Here is a 21,344-nt window from a genome sequence, read left to right on the forward strand (position 1 = left end):
ACGATGAACCCTAGTCCACACTTCCTGGCCTATCTCCCAGAGCCCGGTTCCCTTGGAGCCCTGTGACCCAGGCTTCTCTTGGGAGAGCCAAACCTCTGAAGAGGCGACCCTTCTCAGGACTGGGGACCAGAGACTGATTTTGGGTTCCAGCGTCTGCAGTTTCCATTCCTGGGGATGCCACTGAGCTCCGGCAGGTCTGAAGGCCCAGGTGCTGGGCACTGCCTGCACCTTTGGGGAGCCCAAGACCCCCAGCTCTGCTCGAGGGTGTTCACCCCACAGACACTTGTAGGGAGCCCACAGTGCAGGGAAAAGGCGACTCCACCCGCCAAGTGCTCCCTGTCTGCTGCGAAGGGAGGAACTCTGTCACACAGCAAAAAGCAGGTTAGAAGGACTGAGGACCAGAGGGAGGACAGTGTAAGAAGGAAAAAGGTGACCTTGGGAAGACCGGAGAACGTCACACGGTAATGACGCTCTCCTGCCAGCAGGGGGCAGGGCAGTCCGTCCGTCCCAGGAGCGCTCTCCAGCCAACTGCAGTGGCATCAGGGGACAGGGCCTCGGTGCACAGCCAGGCGACAACAGCCCACCTCCTGCTCCGCTCCCTGTCCTGCCCGAGGGCGGCACCGGCTGCAGAAGGAGCTCCGCGTGCCACCAATTCACCATTCACTGGGGAACCTTAAGGGAATCACCAAGGCTTCTCGTGCCTCAGTTTCTCCATGGTGAAATAGGGTTAGTGACCACTGCTTCACAAGGATTTTGTGGAAATTAAATGAGACCAGTGGTCCCCAGACCTGTCTGCACGCTGGGATCACATGGGGAGCGTCACCAGTACTGATGTCACACCACATCACTCTGGGCGAGGTTCTTCAGTCTGGGTGGTGGCTTAGGCCTTGATATATATATATATTTTTCACAAGCCCCAGGTGATTCTAAGGTGCAGACAAGCTTGGGAATTCCAGAGTTCAATACTCTTGTGACCAGGCTTTGTAAAGTCTCAGTTGCAAACCTGTGTTTGCTCTTTTCCTGAAAGTCCCTTTCCTTCCTACTTCATTTCCAGAAAATTGAAATGACATCCCCTCTCTCCTTGTACCTCCCGCGTAACCTCTCAAAATGGAAAACACAGATTTCCCTCACAATCTGAACCCGAGCTACTCAAACATTCCCTCTTACCACCTGTGCAAAATTTGTCCACGATGCACTAATTACAAACCCAGTTGTGACAAACCTCCTGTACCAAGGGAGATGGTCAGGGTGCTGTGAGTCTAGGAGGGAGTCGGGGGTCCCAGTGGTGTCTCCACTGTTCCCCCAAACGGAATCACCGCCAGAGGTGGATGGTTCAGGTGCCTGCGGGGCCCAACCAGCCCAGGTCCAACTTAGCTAGAATCCTTAGTAGCTGTAGCCCATTGTTGCATGTTTATTTATACCTTGTCTTCAATGTTCATGACAGTGCAGGAGGGAACTGTACTTTGTATCCAATATTGTGTGGAGCCCTAGTAACCTTCACACAAACCCACTCCCTATAGAGACCACTACAGGGGAAATAATGTGGGATTTGGCATTCAGGTGTTGAATACTGAGCTACACTTCTTGGAGCTGATGATAGGGGTGTGTGAAAGGGTGCAGGCACAACTGGGAGCTTACCTTGGGGTTGGACAGCCCTGATGCATTATCCTATGGTTCCTATTTGTTGTAATGGGTCCAGGCTCATAGTGTACATCTTGAGGGAGAAGGGGGAAGCTATGAGAGTACATGTGATAGATGTGCCTGTGTCATTTCAACCATGTGCCTTCCAGGCCAGGGGCTCTCTGCTATCCCTGGGGATCACGGGTACTTAAAGGCTGGTCAGGCCTCAGAGTCCCTCCCTGCCTTGGGCCAGTTCTTCCCTGGCTTGTTGGAGGTGGGCAAAAAAAAAAAAAAAAAAAAAAAAAAAAAAAAAAAAGCCAGGCCTCTGAGAGGATGAAGTGAAAGGAACTGAGGTTGAGAGAAGTAGGGTAGCCTCTTATTTCCACCTAGCTTCCCCCCATAAGTGCTGGGTGGGGGGTGGGGTGGGCAGGGGGAGCCAAGGGCAATCACAGTGCCTGGACCATCTGGCTGAGCAGGATTGAAGCAGGGATGCCCCCAGCAGCTGGAGGTTCCCCTGGGGGGCCCCACCTTCCCACTGCCCACAGAATCCATGCTGCAGACCTCACACTTACTCAATCAAGTCCTTTCTTTTCTCCATCTTGCACTCGATGTGCTGGGGCATCTGGGCAGAGTTGGGCTTAGCTCCCGGGTCTCTCCATCCTATAACCACCCTGTATCCCTCACTCCAGGCACCCTCACACTGGCAGAGGGCAGTATGACCCAGGAGTCCCTCTACCTGCTGCTGGTCCTGCTGCTGCTGGCCTTGGATAAGGGGCAAGGGGAGGAGAGTGGCTCCAGGGAAACAGGGAAAGGGAGGGAGGGAGTTTGGAGGTGAGGTTGGGTGGGGGTGCAGTACACTATGGGATGGTGGGCCAGGGAGGGCTGGGGGGGTTTGGGGTCACGCTCCGAGTGTGGCATCTCCCGTTCCTTAGCCTGACCTGAGGACTTGTTTTCTGGGTCCTGGGAACAAACCCAGGAGAATGAGCCTGTGTGGGCAGCACAGGGCCAGGTAGTCTCTGTGAAATGCCCATCTGCTTCCCTGGCAGGTGAGTATAAGAACAAAACCTGGTATAAGGAAACAAAACCAGGTTATTGTTTGAAGTTAGTCACCAGCACCAGATCCCAGGTAACGGCGCAAAGCCCTCCATATTTATCTGGGACAACCCTTCTGCTGGCTTCTTCATTGTCATCATAACAGAAATCAAGAAGATAAGTTCTGGAATCTACTGGTGTAGAATAGACAGAGGAGGGGAGCATCTATATTCTCAAAAATATCAGCCTGGTGGTGACTTCAAGTGAGTTCTTTGCAGAGGGAAGGGGCCCTCCTGGGTGTCTGGGGAAATGAAGCCACTTGCCTCACTCCCTAACCTCCTTCACCCAATCCCACTACCTCCTTGCTTGCTCCCACACTGATGTGGGCAGTTAGATCCTGAGTTCTCATATTTGGGTCATCACCTCTATCCTTGAGTTTCCTATCCCTAAATGTATAAGCTAATTTGGGACCCAATGGGGGTAAATACCCAGTCCACATGATGGCTTAGACCCAACCTCATCCACTGACCCCCAGAACTGTCCACCCCATGTAGGGTATAGGGTGTCTGTGTGGGGCCCTGTGGCTGAGGTCACCCCCAGACTGAGCACGCAGGTTGTTCAGAACCTGGGTCTGAGGCAAGACCAGAAAGATCTCGAGACTTTGAAGGTGAAAGGGCCAGACTTTTGGGACAAGTAGTCTGTGCCTTCTCCACAGGAGCACTGCTGACTCTCCCTGCCCTTGAGGATTTAGGGACCTAGTATCAGGCTTCTTTCTCACTCCAAGCCTCCCCCAGCCCCTGATTTTCTCTTCCTATCAGCTCTGGGAAGCTCCCTGCCTTGGACTCCAGTCAGTCCTGGCCTGAGGGACCCTGAGGCTGACCCTGGCCCCTCCCCCTCTTCCTCTCAGGCTTTGGGGGCTGGCCTCTCTCCCTCTGGGGAGTCTAGCCTGCCACTGCCTTCTCTGTTGTCATCAATCACACTTGCTTTTCCAGTGATAACCAGTTCAACCTTCATCAGTAGCTCTAAGCACTGGTAGGTCTGGGGTGTCGCCTAAAGAGGGGGGCTGGGAAGCTGCTGACTTGTGTGGGCTCTGGTTCAGGAGACCAGGGAGACAGAGATGTCTGAAAGGGGCCCTAAGGTCTCAGCTCAGTGCTGGACTAGGTTGGCAAGGGTGAAAGAGGGGCTCTCCCCCTCCCTCATCATGGAGCAGAAATAGTTATCAGGAATGCAAAAACTTCTATGAGTGCTGATTCACAGGCCAGAGAGATGAGATCTGTCCAGAGTCACTCAGCTACTTCAGGGCAGCAGTGGACTAGGATCAAGGCCTTATGTCTCTGGGTTTACTGCTCCTCTGGGGCTCAGACATTCTCCAGGGGCACCTCTGGGTAGTCCCGGCCCAGGTTTGCCTATTACAAACCTGGGGCGGGGGGTCTCTCCCTCTGCTTTTCTTCTGCTCCTATCCACTGGAGCTGTGGCCAGCCCTGAGAGTTGTGACCACACAAATGACAACTCTGATCATTTCTTTATTTTTCCCCTGGCCAACCTCTCCCTCCACCCCAGCTTCTTGGGTTCTCATGATTTTGTTCCGGATGGTCCCTGTGGCTGACCTCAGTGAGTTCAGGGTAGGTCTGGCCCATAAAGAGACTCCAGCCCCATGCTGCGCTCAGGGGCTGCTCTCCCAGGCCTGGATCCTCCCCTCCTTTTTCCTGCTTTTCCCACAGTCTGCCAGACAGCGCTTTCATGATGCTGTTGTGTGCATTCCTTGAGACCAAGATCCTGGCTTTGACAGCCCTCCTCCTGTTTCTGACCTATAGAACGCAGGTGAGTGAGTGAAGGCCTGGAGTTACTTGGGGACCAAGGGAGCAGGGGAAGGTTTCTCTCCTGGGAGAGAGGCACTGCAGGACAGAAGCAGCCAGGAGTCACACAGGTGGCATTGTATCAATTATAACTAATCCCAATTTAAATATTCTTTACTTCGCCTGTTTCTGCACATGCATTTGGTTGATTTAAGCCAACATCTTCTTTGACATTCAAATTCATGTCCTTGGGTCATGTCCACCCACAGTAGCTGGGTTGTCCAGGTTTGAGGCCAGCCTCAGGTGTCCTCCCTTAACCCTCAGGTGTGCACACAGAGGTATGAGACACACGTGTGCATACACATTGGCATTCATTCCTTCTATCAGAGACCAGATCTACCTACCCTAAAGTCCCCTCTAAGGGTCCACCTAACCCTTGAGTGCTTAGCTCACACTCCAGAGCTCCCACCTCAGGACTTGGGGAGAAGGTGAGGACCTGATGAAGAGAGACTTCAGGAATGGAAAGGGGATGGGGCCGGAAGTGGGTCAGATGAAAGAGGTGTGGAACAGCCAATGAGTCTGCTTCTGAATCTCCTTCCCCACTTCTCAGGTCTCCACCAGTACAATGGGAGGAGCAGCAAGGACTGCCCCCAGCCCTAAGACCCCAGGGCCCTTGGGCATTCCCTGCTGAGCCTGGAGTCCCCCCATCTCCTCCTGCTCCTTCAGGACAACTGCGATCTGGGGCCTCCGAGAAAAGGTGTTCTTGTGCCTCTCTGGAAGACACTTCCCAGCACCTGAATCTACCGCAGTGGTGGCACCTCTCATCCCAGAGCTAAGGACCACCATGTTGCCTTCCCTGATGCCATATCCAAAAAGTGGGGACCCACCACATGGGAACTCTCTCTGTGCATCCAGGCCACCCCTCTCCTACCCTGTGGACCAAACCCAACTGGTAGGCATCCTCCCCCTACTCTGTGCCTCTCCTTTCATTCTCCAGGGTTTCCTGTTTCTCTTTGAAGCTCACAATTCAGCTGGTCTCCCAGTCACCAATACCCATTGCAGTTAGCTTTGGTTCCTCTTCCTCCCCATAAGGGAAATATCCTTTGTTCATACCATCTACAAATGTGATATTTGATATTTCCAAAAATGACACAAATTTTAAAAGTATGTGACAATGAAGGAAAATATTTCCATTCTATATGCCAGATAAAAGAGTTAACAGCTTTAGGACTAAAATCTTTTTCTCTTAAATAAATAAGTATCAGACAAATGTTTCCATTTTAAAAAGGGCTAAGGATAGGAACAAGTCAATTGTTACAGAAAAAAGAACAAATAATACATATGAACCTATGTCTGAAATGGCTGATGATCAGAGAGATGAGAAATGAAGTGAGACCCCACGCTTTCCCTATCAGTTCAAAGAAGATTAAAATAAATGGTAATCATATTCTGTGCTGGAGAGGTGTAGGGAAAAGGGAATTCTCATGAATTGTTGGAAGTACATAATTGATAGCCTCTTCCTGGAGGGGCAATGTGGTGATGAATTAAAAGGCAGAAAAAGTAATTTATTCATCCATTCCACTGTTCATGAATGTTTGGGTTCTTTCTCCTTTTGGCTTTTGTGAATACAGCTGCTATGAACAGTCAAAAAAAAAAAGGCAGAAAAAGGAAAACAAAAGAAACACTGGCTTGTGAAGCAGCAGTTCTAAACAATTTTCTAAGTACTTTGACATGTGTAGTGATTGCTATTGTTTAAAAAGGAAAATAGTGGTGTGTCCACTATATGCTGGTTTTAAAAAGTATGCCAACAATACCTGAGTTAAAAAAATAACAAAAATAAAAAGGCAAGTAATTGTACAAGACTCAAAAATCCAAAGCAGTCTTGTGCTCTACCACTCTCTGTCTCAGCTCCCATTCTTTTGAAGGAATCCACATCTTTTATCTACCAATTCTTATATTTACTTCTATATTTGTGGAAGTGAAGAAACAAAGCTTATACTGCTCTTCGTTCATTTTCCAGTTTTTTTTTCATTTTCCAGTTTTTGATATTAGCCGCTAATTTCCACTAATGAGGATGAAAATTGGATCACTTAACCCATCACTTTCCTACCCACCCCCATATGCTCTCTCCCCAAACCACAATATAGTCAAATCACAACTGTCCATAAGAAGGATATTCAGATTTCACATTTTGGAACCCTGTAGATACTTGTTTTTTAGCTTAGCCATGGAATGAATGTATTATGATTATGTTTTCTTTTAAGTATAATTTTTTAAAAAAGATTTTATTTATTTACTCATGAGAGACACAGAGAGAGGCAGAGACATAGGCAGAGGGAGAAGCAGTCTCCCGCAGAGAGCCCGACGCAGGATTGGGTCCCCGGACCGGGATCACGCCCTGAGCTGAAAGGCAGCCCCACAGCTGCTGAGCCACCCAGGCGTCCCTCTTTTCAGTGTCATTTTTATCACCCCCCAGCTTACCTTATTTTCATTTGTTTTCTTTCCTACCTATTCACCGTTAATTCATTTGTAAACTCTCTATCAAGAATGTAGATTTCATCTGAGAAGTTTAAACACATGAAGTCACACGTTAGATTAGTTCCCTTGAGATGCCCCTGACCTACTGGTTGTCCTCCTGCTGCACTGGCTTCCCGTAAGCCCGGACCCACAACCTCCTGTGATTTCTACTCACCATCTTCTTGAGCACTCTCTTGGCTTGCTCTCTTGAATTTCCTATCTTTCTGTTTCTGAGTTTAATTGGAACATTCCTTCCAATATCTTCCCTTTCTTTTGAGAAGCCCAATGCCATTTACATTTCTAATCCACTAATGAGGATTTTTTTTTCTCTTTTTCTCTGATGCTTTTAGGATCATTTCTCCTCCTTCCTCTCATCCTTTACCACATTCTAAAATTCCATGCTGATGTGTATTAATGCAGATCTTTTACCATTTATTTTACTGAGCACCAGTGGGCCTCTTCAGTCTGGAAAAATCATATCCTTAATTTTGAGGTGCATTTTCTTCATTTCTTTTATAATCTTTCTTCCATTTTCTGTTGTTTTTTTCTCCCTTTTTATGAAATTTCTATTACACAAATGTTAGCTTTTATAGGCATATTCTCCAAATCTCTCATTATTTTGCCCTTTTACTTTTCGTCTTTCTTGTTTACATTTTTTATTGAGGTTGACATTTAAACATTTTTTTTTAAGTTTTATTCATTCATTTGACAGAGAGAGCACACAAGCAGGGGGAGCGGCAGGTAGAGGGAGAGGGAGAAGCCGGCCCCTCCCCTGAGCAGGAAGCTGAATGTGGGGCTTGAGCCCAGGGCCCTGGGATCATGACCTGAGCCAAAGGCAGACACTCAACAGACTGAGCCACACAAGAGCCCTGAGGTTGACATTATTAATTACAATTTTATGTACAGTGAAATGCACGGATCTGAAGTGTATAATTTGATGAGTTTTGACAATTGCATGGGACCCGCTTCCATATCAATATATAGAACATATTCATCATCACTGCCAGAGGCAAGCATCACTCTGATTTCTTTCACGTAGATAACCTTTGTCTCTTCTAGAGTTCCTTATAAGCAAAATAATAGAGTATGTACTCTTTTGTGTCTGGCATTTTCACTCACTACAGTCTTGCTGAGGTTCATCCATGTTACTGCATCCATGTTACTGCACATTAATTTCTTTCTGTTCGTAAATCATAAGAATGTAGAATAGACTGCCTTTGTTTATCTACTTACCTGTTGACATTTGAGTTACTTGGCTATTATGAATCACACTGCTGTGGTCATTCTTGAACAAGTCTTTTTATGGACATCCATTGTAATAGTTTGCAGGGCTACCAGAATGTTCCCTAACAACAAATTGTTTTCTCACAGTTCTGGAAGCTAGAAGTCTGAGGTCAGGGTATGCGTAGGGTTGGTTTCTTGAGGACTCTCTCCTTGGTTTGTAAATAGCTGTCTTCTTCAGCCTGTGTCTTCACATGGTTCTTCATCTGCACTTATCTGGGTCCTCATCTCTTCTTATAAGGACACCAGTCATATTAGATTATGGTCCATCCTAATGACCTCAATTTACTTGCTTCTTTAAATATCCTAACTCCAAATACAGTTATATTCTGAAGTACAAGGGGTTAGAATTCAAACATGAGTTTGGGGGGACTCAATTCAGCCATGACATGTATTTTCCTTTCTTTAGGTTAAATACATAGACATGGAATTGCTGGGTGATAGAGTAAGAGTATGTTTGACTTTATGAGGAACTGCCAGACAAATTTCCAAGTTACCATTTTTATACCAAACAATATGTGAAAGTTTCTTGTTCCTTTATGTCCTTGCCAACATTTGATATTGATAGTCTTTTTAATTCTCCCTATTCTAATAGATGCATAGAGAAGTCTCATTGTAGTTTGACTTTGCATTTCCCTGATGAGTGATGATGATGAGTATGTCCCCTGTACTTACCAGCCACTACCATATCCTCAGGAAGTGCTTATTCCAGCTTCTGCCTATTTTTTTTTTGGATCATTTTTCTTTCTAGTATTGGGTTCTAGGAATCCTTAAATATTTTGGATATAAATCTTTTTCCGATCTTTGAATTACACATATTTTGTCTCAGTCTGTAGCTAGCCTATTTATTTTCCTAATGGTGTCTTGGAGGAACATTTTTAATTTTGATGAAGTCCAATTTCTTTCTTTCTTTCTTTCTTTCTTTCTTTCTTTCTTTCTTTCTTTCTTTCTTTCTTCCTTCCTTCCTTCCTTCCTTCCTTCCTTCCTTCCTTCCTTCCTTTCTTTTTCTTTCTTTCTTTCTTTCTTTCTTTCTTTCTTTCTTTCTTTCTTTCTTTCTTTTCTTTCTTTTTTTAATGTTGAATGTTTTCTAAGTCCTAAGAATCTTTGACCACTCTAGTGTTATAACAGCATTTGTAAATGTTTTTCTTCTAGAAGCTTTACAGCTTTAGCCTTTATTTTTAGATATATAATCAATGGCTACTTAATTTTTGTGTATTGAGGTTCATTTATTTCCATGTGGTTATCCAGTTGTTTCAGCATATTTGTTGAAAAGATTTTCTTTCTCCACTGAGTTACTTTACCACCTTCATAAAATATCACCTAAATATATAAAGTAGATCTGTTTCTAAACTGTCAATTCCATTCCACAGATCTATTTATTTATTTTTTGGCTAATATGATATTCTTTTAATTACTGTTGCTTTATAGTAAGTTTTAGAATCAAGTAGTGCAAGTCCTTCAAGTTTTTCTTTTCACTATTTTTTTCCTGGTTATTTTAAGTCCTTTACTTTTCCATAGAATTTTAGAATCAGCTTATCAATTTCTATAGGAAAATTCTTTTTCAGGCATTGTGTTGAACTTATAGATCAATATTAGGAGAATGGGCTCCTTAACAGCATTGTGTCCTCCAATCCATGAATATAGTATGTCTCTTCATTTATTTGGTTTCTTGGGTTAGTGCTTCATATTTCTCTGTTAATTTTCATCTTTTTTTGTTCTTTGGTTCTTTCCCAAGCATTTTGTCAGTATTATCTGCCAATTCTATTGAAATATTCTTATTTCTATTAGATGTCTAATTGCAAAAGATACTATTTTTGTTCTTAGAAGAGCCTCTTTGTCTAGTATTCTGTTCTAGTTTCATGGATGTCTTCTCTTTTCTTTCTAAAGATATGAGTGAAGACTTTTAAATTGCTTAATTTAAGCCCCTGTGTTATCTATTTTCCTCATGTTCCTTTGTATATGTTTACATTTTTGTGCTATATATTAGAGGATTTCTTTATTTCTACTTATTATTTATATTTTTCTGTACATTTGCAAATTTTTAAAGATGAAAAGTTAGAGAGGAAAGACTGCAGCATAAAAGTGGTAAGGAATTCTGTGTGTGCGTGGTTTTCTGAATGTTGGATTATACTCTGGAATAGAGTTTCTCAGCTTTGGCATGATCAACATTTTGGGCCAGATAATTCTTTGTTCAGGAGGCTTTCCTATGCATTGTAGGATATTTAGCAGCATCACTGGATTTTCCCAGTAGATGTATGTAGCACCTTCTCTTCAGTTATGAAACCAACCACTTCTCTAAACATTGACAAATTTTTCCTGGAGGGGTGAAATCACCTACAGTTGAGAATCACTGACTTAGATTAATCAGGCAAAAGCCTCTGTACTTTTTGAAGGATATCTCGTTCTCAGTATCTCTAATACTTTTCTCATAAACTGGTCATCTCCCTTTACAAACGAGTCCCTCTAATACTTCTATGTGAGTTAGGGAGAGTGTGGAACCTCAGGTGCCAATATTCTTGGATCATAGTTGCTGCTATGATTAAGTGATCATGATATAAAATACAGATATTCCTTGACTTAGGACAAGATTATGCTCCAATAAGCATATTGTAAGTAAAAAAATGAATTTAATACACCTAACCTACAGAACATCATAGCTTAGCACTATCTTAAAAGTGCTCAGAACACTAACATTAGCCTACCAGTGGGCAAAGTCATCTAAGATGTAGAAGAAATTTGAAGTGAAATAAACCGTGTGTGCTAATCAAAAGGAAAAAAAATCAATGAAGAGATCTGTATCTTATGGTTAGGATAGACTCCTTCATGCTGGAGTAATAAATAACCTTCAGGGGCTCCCACAGCCAAAGATTATTTCTCTACTGTGCAATGTCTCCTGAGGGTCCAGGCACACTTTCACACACTTTCACACTTTTCAATTCTGTCCTCCAAGTTTAGCTACTTCAATCTTACAGCCCCTCAAAATCAAATGCTTCTACAGTGGGAGAAAAACTGCCAGAAAGATACACAATTCAGTGCTCCTATCTGGAAGTGACATTACATTTACATTTCTTTGGGTGAAAAAAGTAATATTGCCTTATCCAATTCCAAGGGGACTGAGAAATATGATTCTCCCAAGTGTCTAGAAATAAATGTAAACTGAATACTGCTGAATGGTAGTAATGCCAAGCATATACCTCTTGGCATATCTAGCAAAAACGTTTTTTTCTATGATAACTAAGAAAAATCTATAAGCATTAACATTGGAAGGAGAAAAGGGTTAGCACTAAAGGACTTAATAACGACCTTGGTTTCAGAGTTTTCTGCCACTGCACTAAATGCTAGAAGTCAACAAATTATCCTTTCTTGAGAATAGGGGGAAATATTATGAACCAGCGATTTTCTGCCTCATTAAATTGTCCTAATTTTGTAAAGACAATCTAAAGAGTTTTCATACGAAAGAACCTAAGGTACCTTTCTTTAAAAACATAGATTGAAGATTTGCTTCTATTTACTGAGGTAAAAAGTAAAAAAGGAAATGAAAAATGAGGCAGCAGTGTTTAAAAGTCCAGAATGAATCAGAAAGCAGTCAGACTATAAATGTGAGCTCAAGTAGCTGCTATAATTCTGTGTTAAAAATAAATAAAACTTACATTTGTAATTGTTGCTAGTGTACAGAAACATAATTGAGTTTTATATTTTGATCTTGTGTTTGGTGACTTGATAATCTCTGTTATTATTTCTTTTTTTTAAAGGTTTTATTTATTCATAGAGACAGAGGGAGAGAGGCAGAGACACAGGCAGAGGAAGGAGAAGCAGGCATCAAACAGAGAGACTGACGTGGGACTCCATCCAGGGTCTCCAGGATCACGCCCTGGGCTGCAGGCGGTGCTAAACCGCTGTGCCACCTGGGCTGCCCTCTGTTATTATTTCTAATGATTTATTGTATGTATTTTTGGAAGTTCTTTAAAATTTTTTAAAATTTAAATTCAATTAATTGACATCTAATGTATTATTGGTTTCAGAGGTAGAGGTCAGTAATTCATCAGTCTTATATAACACCCAGTGCTCATTCCATCATGTGCCCTCCTTAATGCCCATCACCCAGTTATCCCATCCCACCCCCCCGGCCCCTCCAGTAACCCTCGGTTTGTTTCCTATGATTAAGAGTCTCATGGTTCGTCTCCCTCTCTGATTTTGTCTTGTTTTATTTTTCCCTCCCTTCTCTCTGTTTTGTTTCTTAAATTCCACATATGAGTGAGATCATATGATAATTGTCTTTCTCTGATTGACTTATTTTGCTTAGCATAATACCCTCTAGTTCCATCCATATCATTGCAAATGGCAAGATTTATTTTTTATTATTATTTTTCTGAGAGCTGAGTGTAGCTCATTGTGTATATATATATATATATATATATATGTATATATATATATATATATATATATATATATATATATATATATACCACATCTTCTTTACCCATTCATCTGTTGATAGACATCTAGGCTCTTTCCATAGTCTGGCTATTGTGGATATTGCTGCACAAACATTGGGTGCAGGTGCCCCTGCGGATCACTACATTTGTATCTTTGGGGTAAATATCTAGTAGTGCAATTGCTGGGTCATAGGGTAGCGCTATTTTCAACTTTTTGAGGAACCTTATTTTTGGAACTTCTACATAGATAATCATATCACTTGCAAACATTGTGAGTTTTATCACCTGACTTAGATCCTATGACTTCTGGGTTTCTTTACTTTTTTTTTTTTTTAAGAGAGAGAGAGACAGAGAGAAAGAGAGAGAGAGAGAAGGAAAGAGGGAGCCAAGCCATTCAGGGAGCCAGGCTTTCTCCATCTCATGGCTCTGCTATCCTAAGTGTTCAGTGTCCTGTGCTTCCAGCGGTGGATAGCAAAGAGGAAGTGTGGCTCATGGGAGAGTCTATAGCCAGGTCTGGAACAAATCTGGACCAGCACACATCACTTCTGCCTCCATTTTCTGGGCAAAAATGGGGTCTACCTGAGGATCCAGGAAGAGAAGAAAATAAGTTTCTGTGAGCACAGAGTAGCTCTACCTCTCTGCCTTTACCTTTGTCATTTCCTTCCTTCTTACTGTTTGGTGTTTGCCGAAAGATAGTGCCAGTTACATTCCCCACCTCCACTCCCATCCCAGGAACCAACGAGAGTGGCCTTTCCTTCAGTGTCCTCACAGTGTCTGTCATTCCTTTTTTTTGTCAATCTGGTGGTAAAATAAATATATCCCCTAGTCATTTTAATTTGCATTTCTTTGGTTGTTAGCTATGTTGAACAATTTCACATTTCCTTTTTGTCCATTTGTGTTTCTTCTTTCATGAATTTATCACTGACATTTTACATCCCTCTTCTATAGATAGGATTATAAATAACTTTCTGGTTGATTTCAAAGACTTCTTACATATTACATGCAACAATGTTTTGAATATATGTTCATATATAGATCTTTTTTCTTAGTTTGTCTTTTTACTTTGTGTTGTTTTATTTTATGTTATAATTTTTTATATTGTCAGATTTTTCAGTCTTTCTTGTATGGTTTCTGCTATCAGGTCATGCTAAAAGTGTTCTATTTTATTACCAGCTTAAATACATATTTCATATAATTTGCTTCTAGAACTTTTCTAACTAGTATCCTTCTAGGAAAAAGATAGAGTTAAAAATCAAGCAAATTAATGGAGCTATCCTACACCTTTCTCTTATTCTCTCATGGCTAATCCATGAGCAAACCCCATAGTTTCTCCCTATCAAGTTTATCTGGTCAGTTATCACCATCTCTACTAGGCCCCCATCATTTCTCACGCAGATTTTTGCAATAGCTTCCCAGCTAACTTCTCTGCATCTATCCTTGCTTCCCTACAGTGCATTGTCCATATAATAGGAATAACCCTTTAAATCTGTAGATAGGCTCCAAACCTTTCAATGGCTTCCCTCCCCACAGTAAAAGACAAATTCATAAAATGGTCCATACGGTGCCCTGAGATCCAGTTCATCCCTCTCCCGGACCCCCACCCCTAAGACTCTTCTTTTCTAACTTTCCTCTGACTATACTCAACTCCTTGCTGTTTACTGACCATACTCTCACCTCCAGATCTGTGTATGTTTTATCCCTCTGCTTGAGTGTTCTTCCTCCAGAGCACTAGATGCCTTGTTCCTTCCCTTCTTTTATGCTTTTGCTTAAATGTCTCCCTATCAGTGAAGCCTTCTCATTCCCCTGTAGGAAACAGCAGCTCACTACTCCCAGATAGATGTCACCTTCCGATCAGTCAGGGTGTGTTTGGGAAAGTGGATCACAAATCATTCAGGATTATGGGAATTATAGGGTGCAGACCCTACACATTGGTGAAATCTGGGGAATAAATCTGTCAGGTGGACTTGACAGCTGGGCCTGGGCCTAAAGTTACTGTAAGTCAGTGGGGCTGATGACTGAAAGAAAGGATTGGATTTGAAGGAAGGGAGAATGAGGAAAATGGAGAGCCAGAGGGCAAGGTGGAGCCTGCTATTGCCTCTCAGTGCTCTCCAACCTCAGCTGTGAGGGTGGACTGCAGGATGAGCCGTGACTTTTGGCCCAGGACTCTGGAGACTGAGTCACAGGAGCTATGGACCAGGAGCTGCCCCACACCAAACAGGTGAGTCTAGCAACAAGGCACCTGGGCTGCAGTGGCACCAGCACCAGCCTTCAGGGGTACCATGCCTGTGGCTTCAGTTCTGCTTCCAAATCTTGTGTAGGTTGCTCTCATGGTGAATTGTAACCTGGAGCCATGAGGTAAATGAATTTGGAGAAATACAATTCTAGCTTACCTGAGTTGATAACAATATAAAACCAGTATACCACCTTCCCTATCTCCACCATCCTTATCTTTTTCCTCCCTAGCACTTGTCACCGTGTGACACTTGGTCTATTTATTTGTTTGCCTCCATCCCTCCAATGTAAGCTCTCTAAGCACAGGGATTTTGTTCATCTTTTTTATTCTGGTATCCCCAGCCCTAGAACAGTGCTTGACATAAACCGTAGGTAGTGAGTATTTCTGTATCTGGAATTTATTGAATAGTGTATACCAAACTCTGCTTTAAGTCCTTTCAAAAGATTAATTCATATAATCCTTAGAAATACCTAGTGAGGGAGTCACTGATTTTAAACACTTTGGAGATGAAAAATCCAAGACTTGTAGAAGTTTTGCTACTTAATTCAGATGGCTCATGAAGGGCAGAATTGAACCAGAAACCTAGATGGTGGGGCTCTATATAGGAATAGGACTTTGTGATTTAAATGCCATGAAAACTAAAATTCAGTAGAAGTGTGTATGACTCTATATGACTCTTCTCCCATTTCATTCACTTATTTTTAATACAGATGTATCATACAGAAAATAACGTTTTAACCCAGAAAAAAGGCTAGAACACTCAAAAGAGTTAAGTCTGATAACTTGCATATGATATACTGAAAAATGGATAAGACTTAGTATAATTAGGAAAATAGTAAAAATTAATCAAGCAAAATTTACTTGTGAACTATTTAAAGTTATACCCAACAGAAGCAGAACCCAAATATTTGCAAAAATCTTTAGAAGAGCTACATTCATACTCTCTTTAATAAATGTTTCTCAGGAACACTTCTCAATAAGCAAACTGATCTTGAAGGGAGTAGGAGGTCAACATTAGCTATACTGGGGAGTCTGTGTGGCTCAGTTGGTTAAGCCTCTGCCTTTGGCTCAGGTCATGATTCCAGGGTCCTGGGATTGAGCCCCATGTTCGGCTCCCTGCTCAGTGGGAAGTCTGCTTCTTCCTCTCCTTCTCATACCTCTCTTTACCCTTGTTCATGCTCTCTGAGAGAGAGAGAGAGAGAGAGAGAGAGAGAGAAAAGAAAAGAAAGGAAAAGAAAAGAAAAGAAAAAAAAGAAAAGAAAAGAAAAGAAAGAAAAAGAAGAAAACCTTTAGCTAAACTGCTCTGTTGGGGATCCCTGGGTGGCTCAGTGGTTTAGCGTCTGCCTTTGGCCCAGGGCACGATCCTGGAGTCCCGGGATCGAGTCCCACAAAGGGCTCCTGGCATGGAGCCTGCTTCTCCCTCCTCCTGTGTCTCTGCCCTTCTCTCTTTCTCTCTCTCTATGTCTATCATAAACAAATAAACAAATCTTTTAAAAAAAATAAACTGCTCTGTTATCTGGGGTAGTCTCTCCCAGAAGCCATGTGACTCCAAGGTGTTCTCACACCCCTCTTGGGACTAGAGGTACCTGGGAAAAGGAATGCCCAAGCGTCTTCAAATGTGGCTTGGGACACTCACACTTCATCTTGTGAAGATGGCCTGACCCGGTGGGACACTCACCAAAGTGGAGGCCAAGGCTGGAAGACAGTGTTGGTCCTCTCAAGGATCCATCTTCCCAGTGACCAGAGAGCATGGTCCAAACTCCAGGAGAGCTCACGATCACTGACAGTTCCTCTGTCAGCTTTCCCTGTCAGTCAATCAGACTCCTGGATGTTACCACCTGACTCAGGACCAAACGCATGTTCTCTGGCAGCTCTTATACATCCTATTCTCATGTCTTCATTCTCTCAATTTTACAGAAAAGCCCCAGAAACTCAACCCACTCCCTGTGGACTTCAAGCAGTGTTATGTTCAAGGCATTGAAAGTAAGAATGTACAAACACCCTCACATGTATACCACATACCCATTCATGCATGCACACACACACACACACTGTACACAGATGCGTACACATACTTATGGTCTAAATAAATATGCACATTCATGTGTACACACACTCACACGGCTTTTTCCAGGTACATATATTACTACTATATTCTTTGCTTTTCCTATGCATGTGGGGGTGAATCACACAATGGGACATGCATGGCTGACCTGAGCATGCTGAGATTGCAAGACCAGAATGGATAGAACATTCTCCAAGTCTTTATATGTTTTTACTCTTTTGTGGATTGTATGTCATTTTCATAAAAGAACAAAAAGTGATAAAGTCGAATAGTGGGTTGGGTGACTATGTAGAGAAAGAAAACCATGCCAAAGAGATAGAAATTGATTCTGGAAGCAGTGAGGCATTATGGGCGCTTGTTTAAAATTAAATGCACTTAGAAAAATAATAGGACTTCTGGTATTCAGGCTGGCATATAAGGAGCTTAGAAGTTGTGATGCATCCTAACAACAAGTAAAATTCTTGAACAAACCGAAAAATTAACAATTCTTTGTAGATCTATGAGAGAAGTGAGGTCCCAGAGTGAATGCTATGCCCAAATTCGAGAGACATACAGGCAGATACAAGAATCACAGTTTACTGGAGCAAAAACCCAAGAGAGAAACTTCTTTTGGGACCAATACTAGGGTAGGAAAACCTGAACTGGCATTGATGAATTGCTAGAGGCTCAGTGTGGACAAATCTAAGCAGTAAAACATGGGGGCTCATTAATAGGGAGGTCCCACACTTTTGTGAGTTTTACCTTCAGGATCTGTACCAGGTTCTTGCAGTGAATATTGGAGAAAAATCCCCTTGTGCTCCTAGCAGGGGAAGAAGAATTATTTTTAAAAATACCAGAGCGTTCTGTTTTTCCTTGAGTTTTGTTCTCAAGAGAAACCATTTTATCAGAGCCTATTAGAGTTTTATCAGAGTCCAACTAACCTGGGAGAAGGAAAATACTCAACTCTTGTGTGATTTAGCCTCCTATGTGCAAAAAGGGAAATATCCAACTGTAGTCCCGTTTAGTCATCCTGTTCCACCTAAGAAGGAGAGCAAAAATCACACTTGAAGTCCACAGTTCAGGGGCACTAGTGCACTCAAAGACTGAGTTCTTATCAGTCTTGTACTCCCCTTACACTTTAACACCATGTTACTAAAGTCCTGTTTACCACAATACTTGTACTCAATGCTTCATGTCTAGCTATCAAAAAAAGATTACAAGGCATACTAAAAAGCAAAAACACACAGTTTGAAGAGACTGAGCAAGGATCAGCAAGAACTAGACTTAGATACGGCAGGAATGGTGGAATTATCAGGTCAGGAGTTTAAAAAACTGTCATGAATGTACTAAGTGCTATAATGAAAAAGTAGACAAAATTCAAGAAAGTGGAAAATGTAAGCAGAGAAGTGGAAATCCTAAGAAAGAATAAAAAAGAATTGCTAGAAATAAAAAACTCTGTAATGGAAATGAAGAATATCTTTGATGGACTCCTTAGTAGACTGAACATTGCTGAGGAAAGAATCTCTGAGTTTGAGGATATGTCAATTGAAACTTCCAAAACTGAAAAATCAAAGAGAAAAAGGACTGAAACAAAAAACCAGAACCAAGTATCCAAAAATCATGGGATAACTACAGAATGAGTGGCATGTGTAAAAAGAAATACCAGGGGAAGAAGAGAGAAGAAAATGAAGAATATATTTGAAACAATAATGACACTAACTAAAACAAAGCAGGATTACCTATACTAATTTCAGATAGAGCAGGCTTCAAAGCAAGGATAGTTATTAGGGATAAAGAAGGACATTATATAATGATGAAAGGGTCAGTTCTCCAAGAAGACAAAATAATCCTTCAGGTCTATGCACTTAACAACAGAGTGTCAAGTTACATGACACAAAAACTGTTAGAACTGCAAGGATAAATAGATACATCCACTATTATAGTTGGAGACTTCAACATCCTTCTATCAGAGATGGACAGATCCAGTGAGCACATAGTTGAACTCAACAACATCATCAGTCAATATAATTGACATCTATAGACTACTTTATTTGACAGCAGCAGATACATGAGAAGGTCTCAAGCTTACATAAAACACTTACCAAGATAGACCATATTCTGGGCCATAAAACCTTATCAAATTAAAAAAATATGTAAACCATACAATATCTGTTCTGAGACCACAAAGAAATTATACTGGAAATCAGTAACAGAAAGGTAACCCCTAAATACATGGAGATCAAACAACACACTTCTAAATAATATGTGAGTTAAAGAAGAACTCTCAAGAGAATTTAAAAAAATATTTTGAACTAAATGAAAACATGCCTTATCAAAATTTGTAGGATTCAGTGAAAGCAGTGCTTATAGGGAAATTTATAGCATTGGTTGCATATATTAAAAATGAAAGATCTAAAACCAATAATCTAAATTTCCACTTTAGGAAGTTAGAAAGAGAAGAGCAAATTAAACCCTATGTAAGGAGACAAAATGAAATAATAAGAACTAGAGCAGAAATCAGTGAAATTGAAAACAAATCAATAGAGAAAATAGTCAAAACCAAAAGCTGATTCTTTGAGAAGATTAATAAAATTGATTAGCCTCTGGCCAGGGTTACTAAGAGAAAAAAGAGAATATAGAAATTACTAAGAGCAGATATGAGTTAAGGGAATCACTACAGATTTCACAGACATCAAAATGATAATAAAGGAATGCTATGAACAATTTCATGCTATGAACAATTTCATGCCTACAATTTTTAAAATTTTTATTTTACTTAAATTCAGTTAATTAACATATACTGTATCATTAATTTCAGAGGTAGAGTTCAGTTATTCATCAGTTGCATATAACAATCAGTGCTCATTACATTACATGCCCTCCTTAATGTCCATCATTCTGTTACCCCATACTTTGACAAATCTTCCCCATGCCTACAAATTTGATAACCTAGGTGAAATGGACCAATTCCTTGAAAGACCCAATCTTCCAAAACTCACACAAGAAGAATAGACAATTTGAATAAGCCTATACCTCATAAAGCAATTGAATTGATAATTCATAACCTTCCAAAACAGAAAGCTCCAGGCCAAGGTGGATTCAATGGTGAATTCTACCAAATTTTTAAGGATGAAATTATACCAATTCTCTACAATCTCTTCCAGAAGATAAAATCACAGGGCCTACTTCCTACTCATTCTGTGAGGCCAAAATTACTCTTATACTAAAATCAAAGACATCACAAGAAAAGAAAACTATAGACCAATATATTTCATGAACACGAATGAAATGATCTCCAACAAAATATTATCAAATCCTATTCAACAATATACAAAAATAACTGGACACCATAACCAGATAGATTTACTCCAGGTATGAAAGGCTGGTTTTAACACTTGAAAATCACTTAATGTAATTTATTACATCAATAGGCTAAAGAAGAAAAACCACATGATCAGATCAATAAATGCAGAAAAAGCATTTAACAAAATTCAACACCCATTTATGAAAAATTTCAGTCGACTAGGAATAGAAGGGAACTTATTTAACTTGATAAAGAACATTAAAAAGAAAACTCTATGGCTAACATCATACTTAATGATGAGAAGTGAAAATTTTTTTCACTAAGATCAGAAAAGGCAAGGATGTCCACTCCAACTACTGCTTTCCAACATTGTACTGGAAGTCCCTGTTAATGCGATAAGATAAGAAAAGGAAATAAGAGGTATATAGATTGAGAAGGAAGAAAAAAAACTTTTTATTTGCAGATGACACAATCATCTATGTAGGAAATCTGAAAGAATCAGTAACAACAACAACAAAAACAAACCCTCAAAGAACTAGTAAGCAATTACAACAAAGTTGCAGATTATATAGTTAACATACAAAAGTTAATTACTTTTCTATATATTAGTGATGAACAAGCAGAATTTGAAACTAAAAATACAATACTATTTATATTATCACCCCAAAAATGGAATATGTAGGTATAAATTTAACAAAGTATGTATACAATCTATATGATAAAAACTATAAAACTCCAATTAAAAAAACAGAGAAGAGCTAAATAAATGGAGAGATATTCCATGTTTGTGTATAGCAAGATTCAATATTGTCAAAATAACAGTTCTTTACAGCTGATCTACAGAATCAATGCAATCTGAATAAAAATCCTAGCAAGTTATTCTGTGGATATTGGCAAAATGATTCTAAAGTTTATACGGAGAGTTAAAAGACCCAAAATAGCCAATGTGATATTGAATGAGAAGAACAAAATTAGAATGCTGAGACTCTCCAAAATTAATACTTGCTGCAAAAAGCTACAGTAATCAAGACAATGTGGTATTAGTGAAAGAATAGATAAGTAGATCAATTAAGCAGAATAG

General features: G+C 41.0%; 1 long non-coding RNA gene across 1 annotated transcript; it reads right to left on the minus strand.

The window, feature by feature from the left end:
* Positions 1 to 4,155: 4,155 nt before the first annotated feature.
* Positions 4,156 to 8,327, minus strand: LOC140636337 (uncharacterized). Its single transcript, XR_012033608.1, has 2 exons — positions 8,199 to 8,327; positions 4,156 to 4,460 (listed from the first exon to the last, which is right to left on the minus strand). It is a non-coding gene; the product is annotated as an uncharacterized lncRNA (long non-coding RNA).
* Between the last annotated feature and the right edge of the window lie 13,017 nt (positions 8,328 to 21,344).

Source organism: Canis lupus, chromosome 7 (assembly GCF_048164855.1).
Source record: "Canis lupus baileyi chromosome 7, mCanLup2.hap1, whole genome shotgun sequence".
Lineage (NCBI taxonomy): Eukaryota > Metazoa > Chordata > Mammalia > Carnivora > Canidae > Canis > Canis lupus.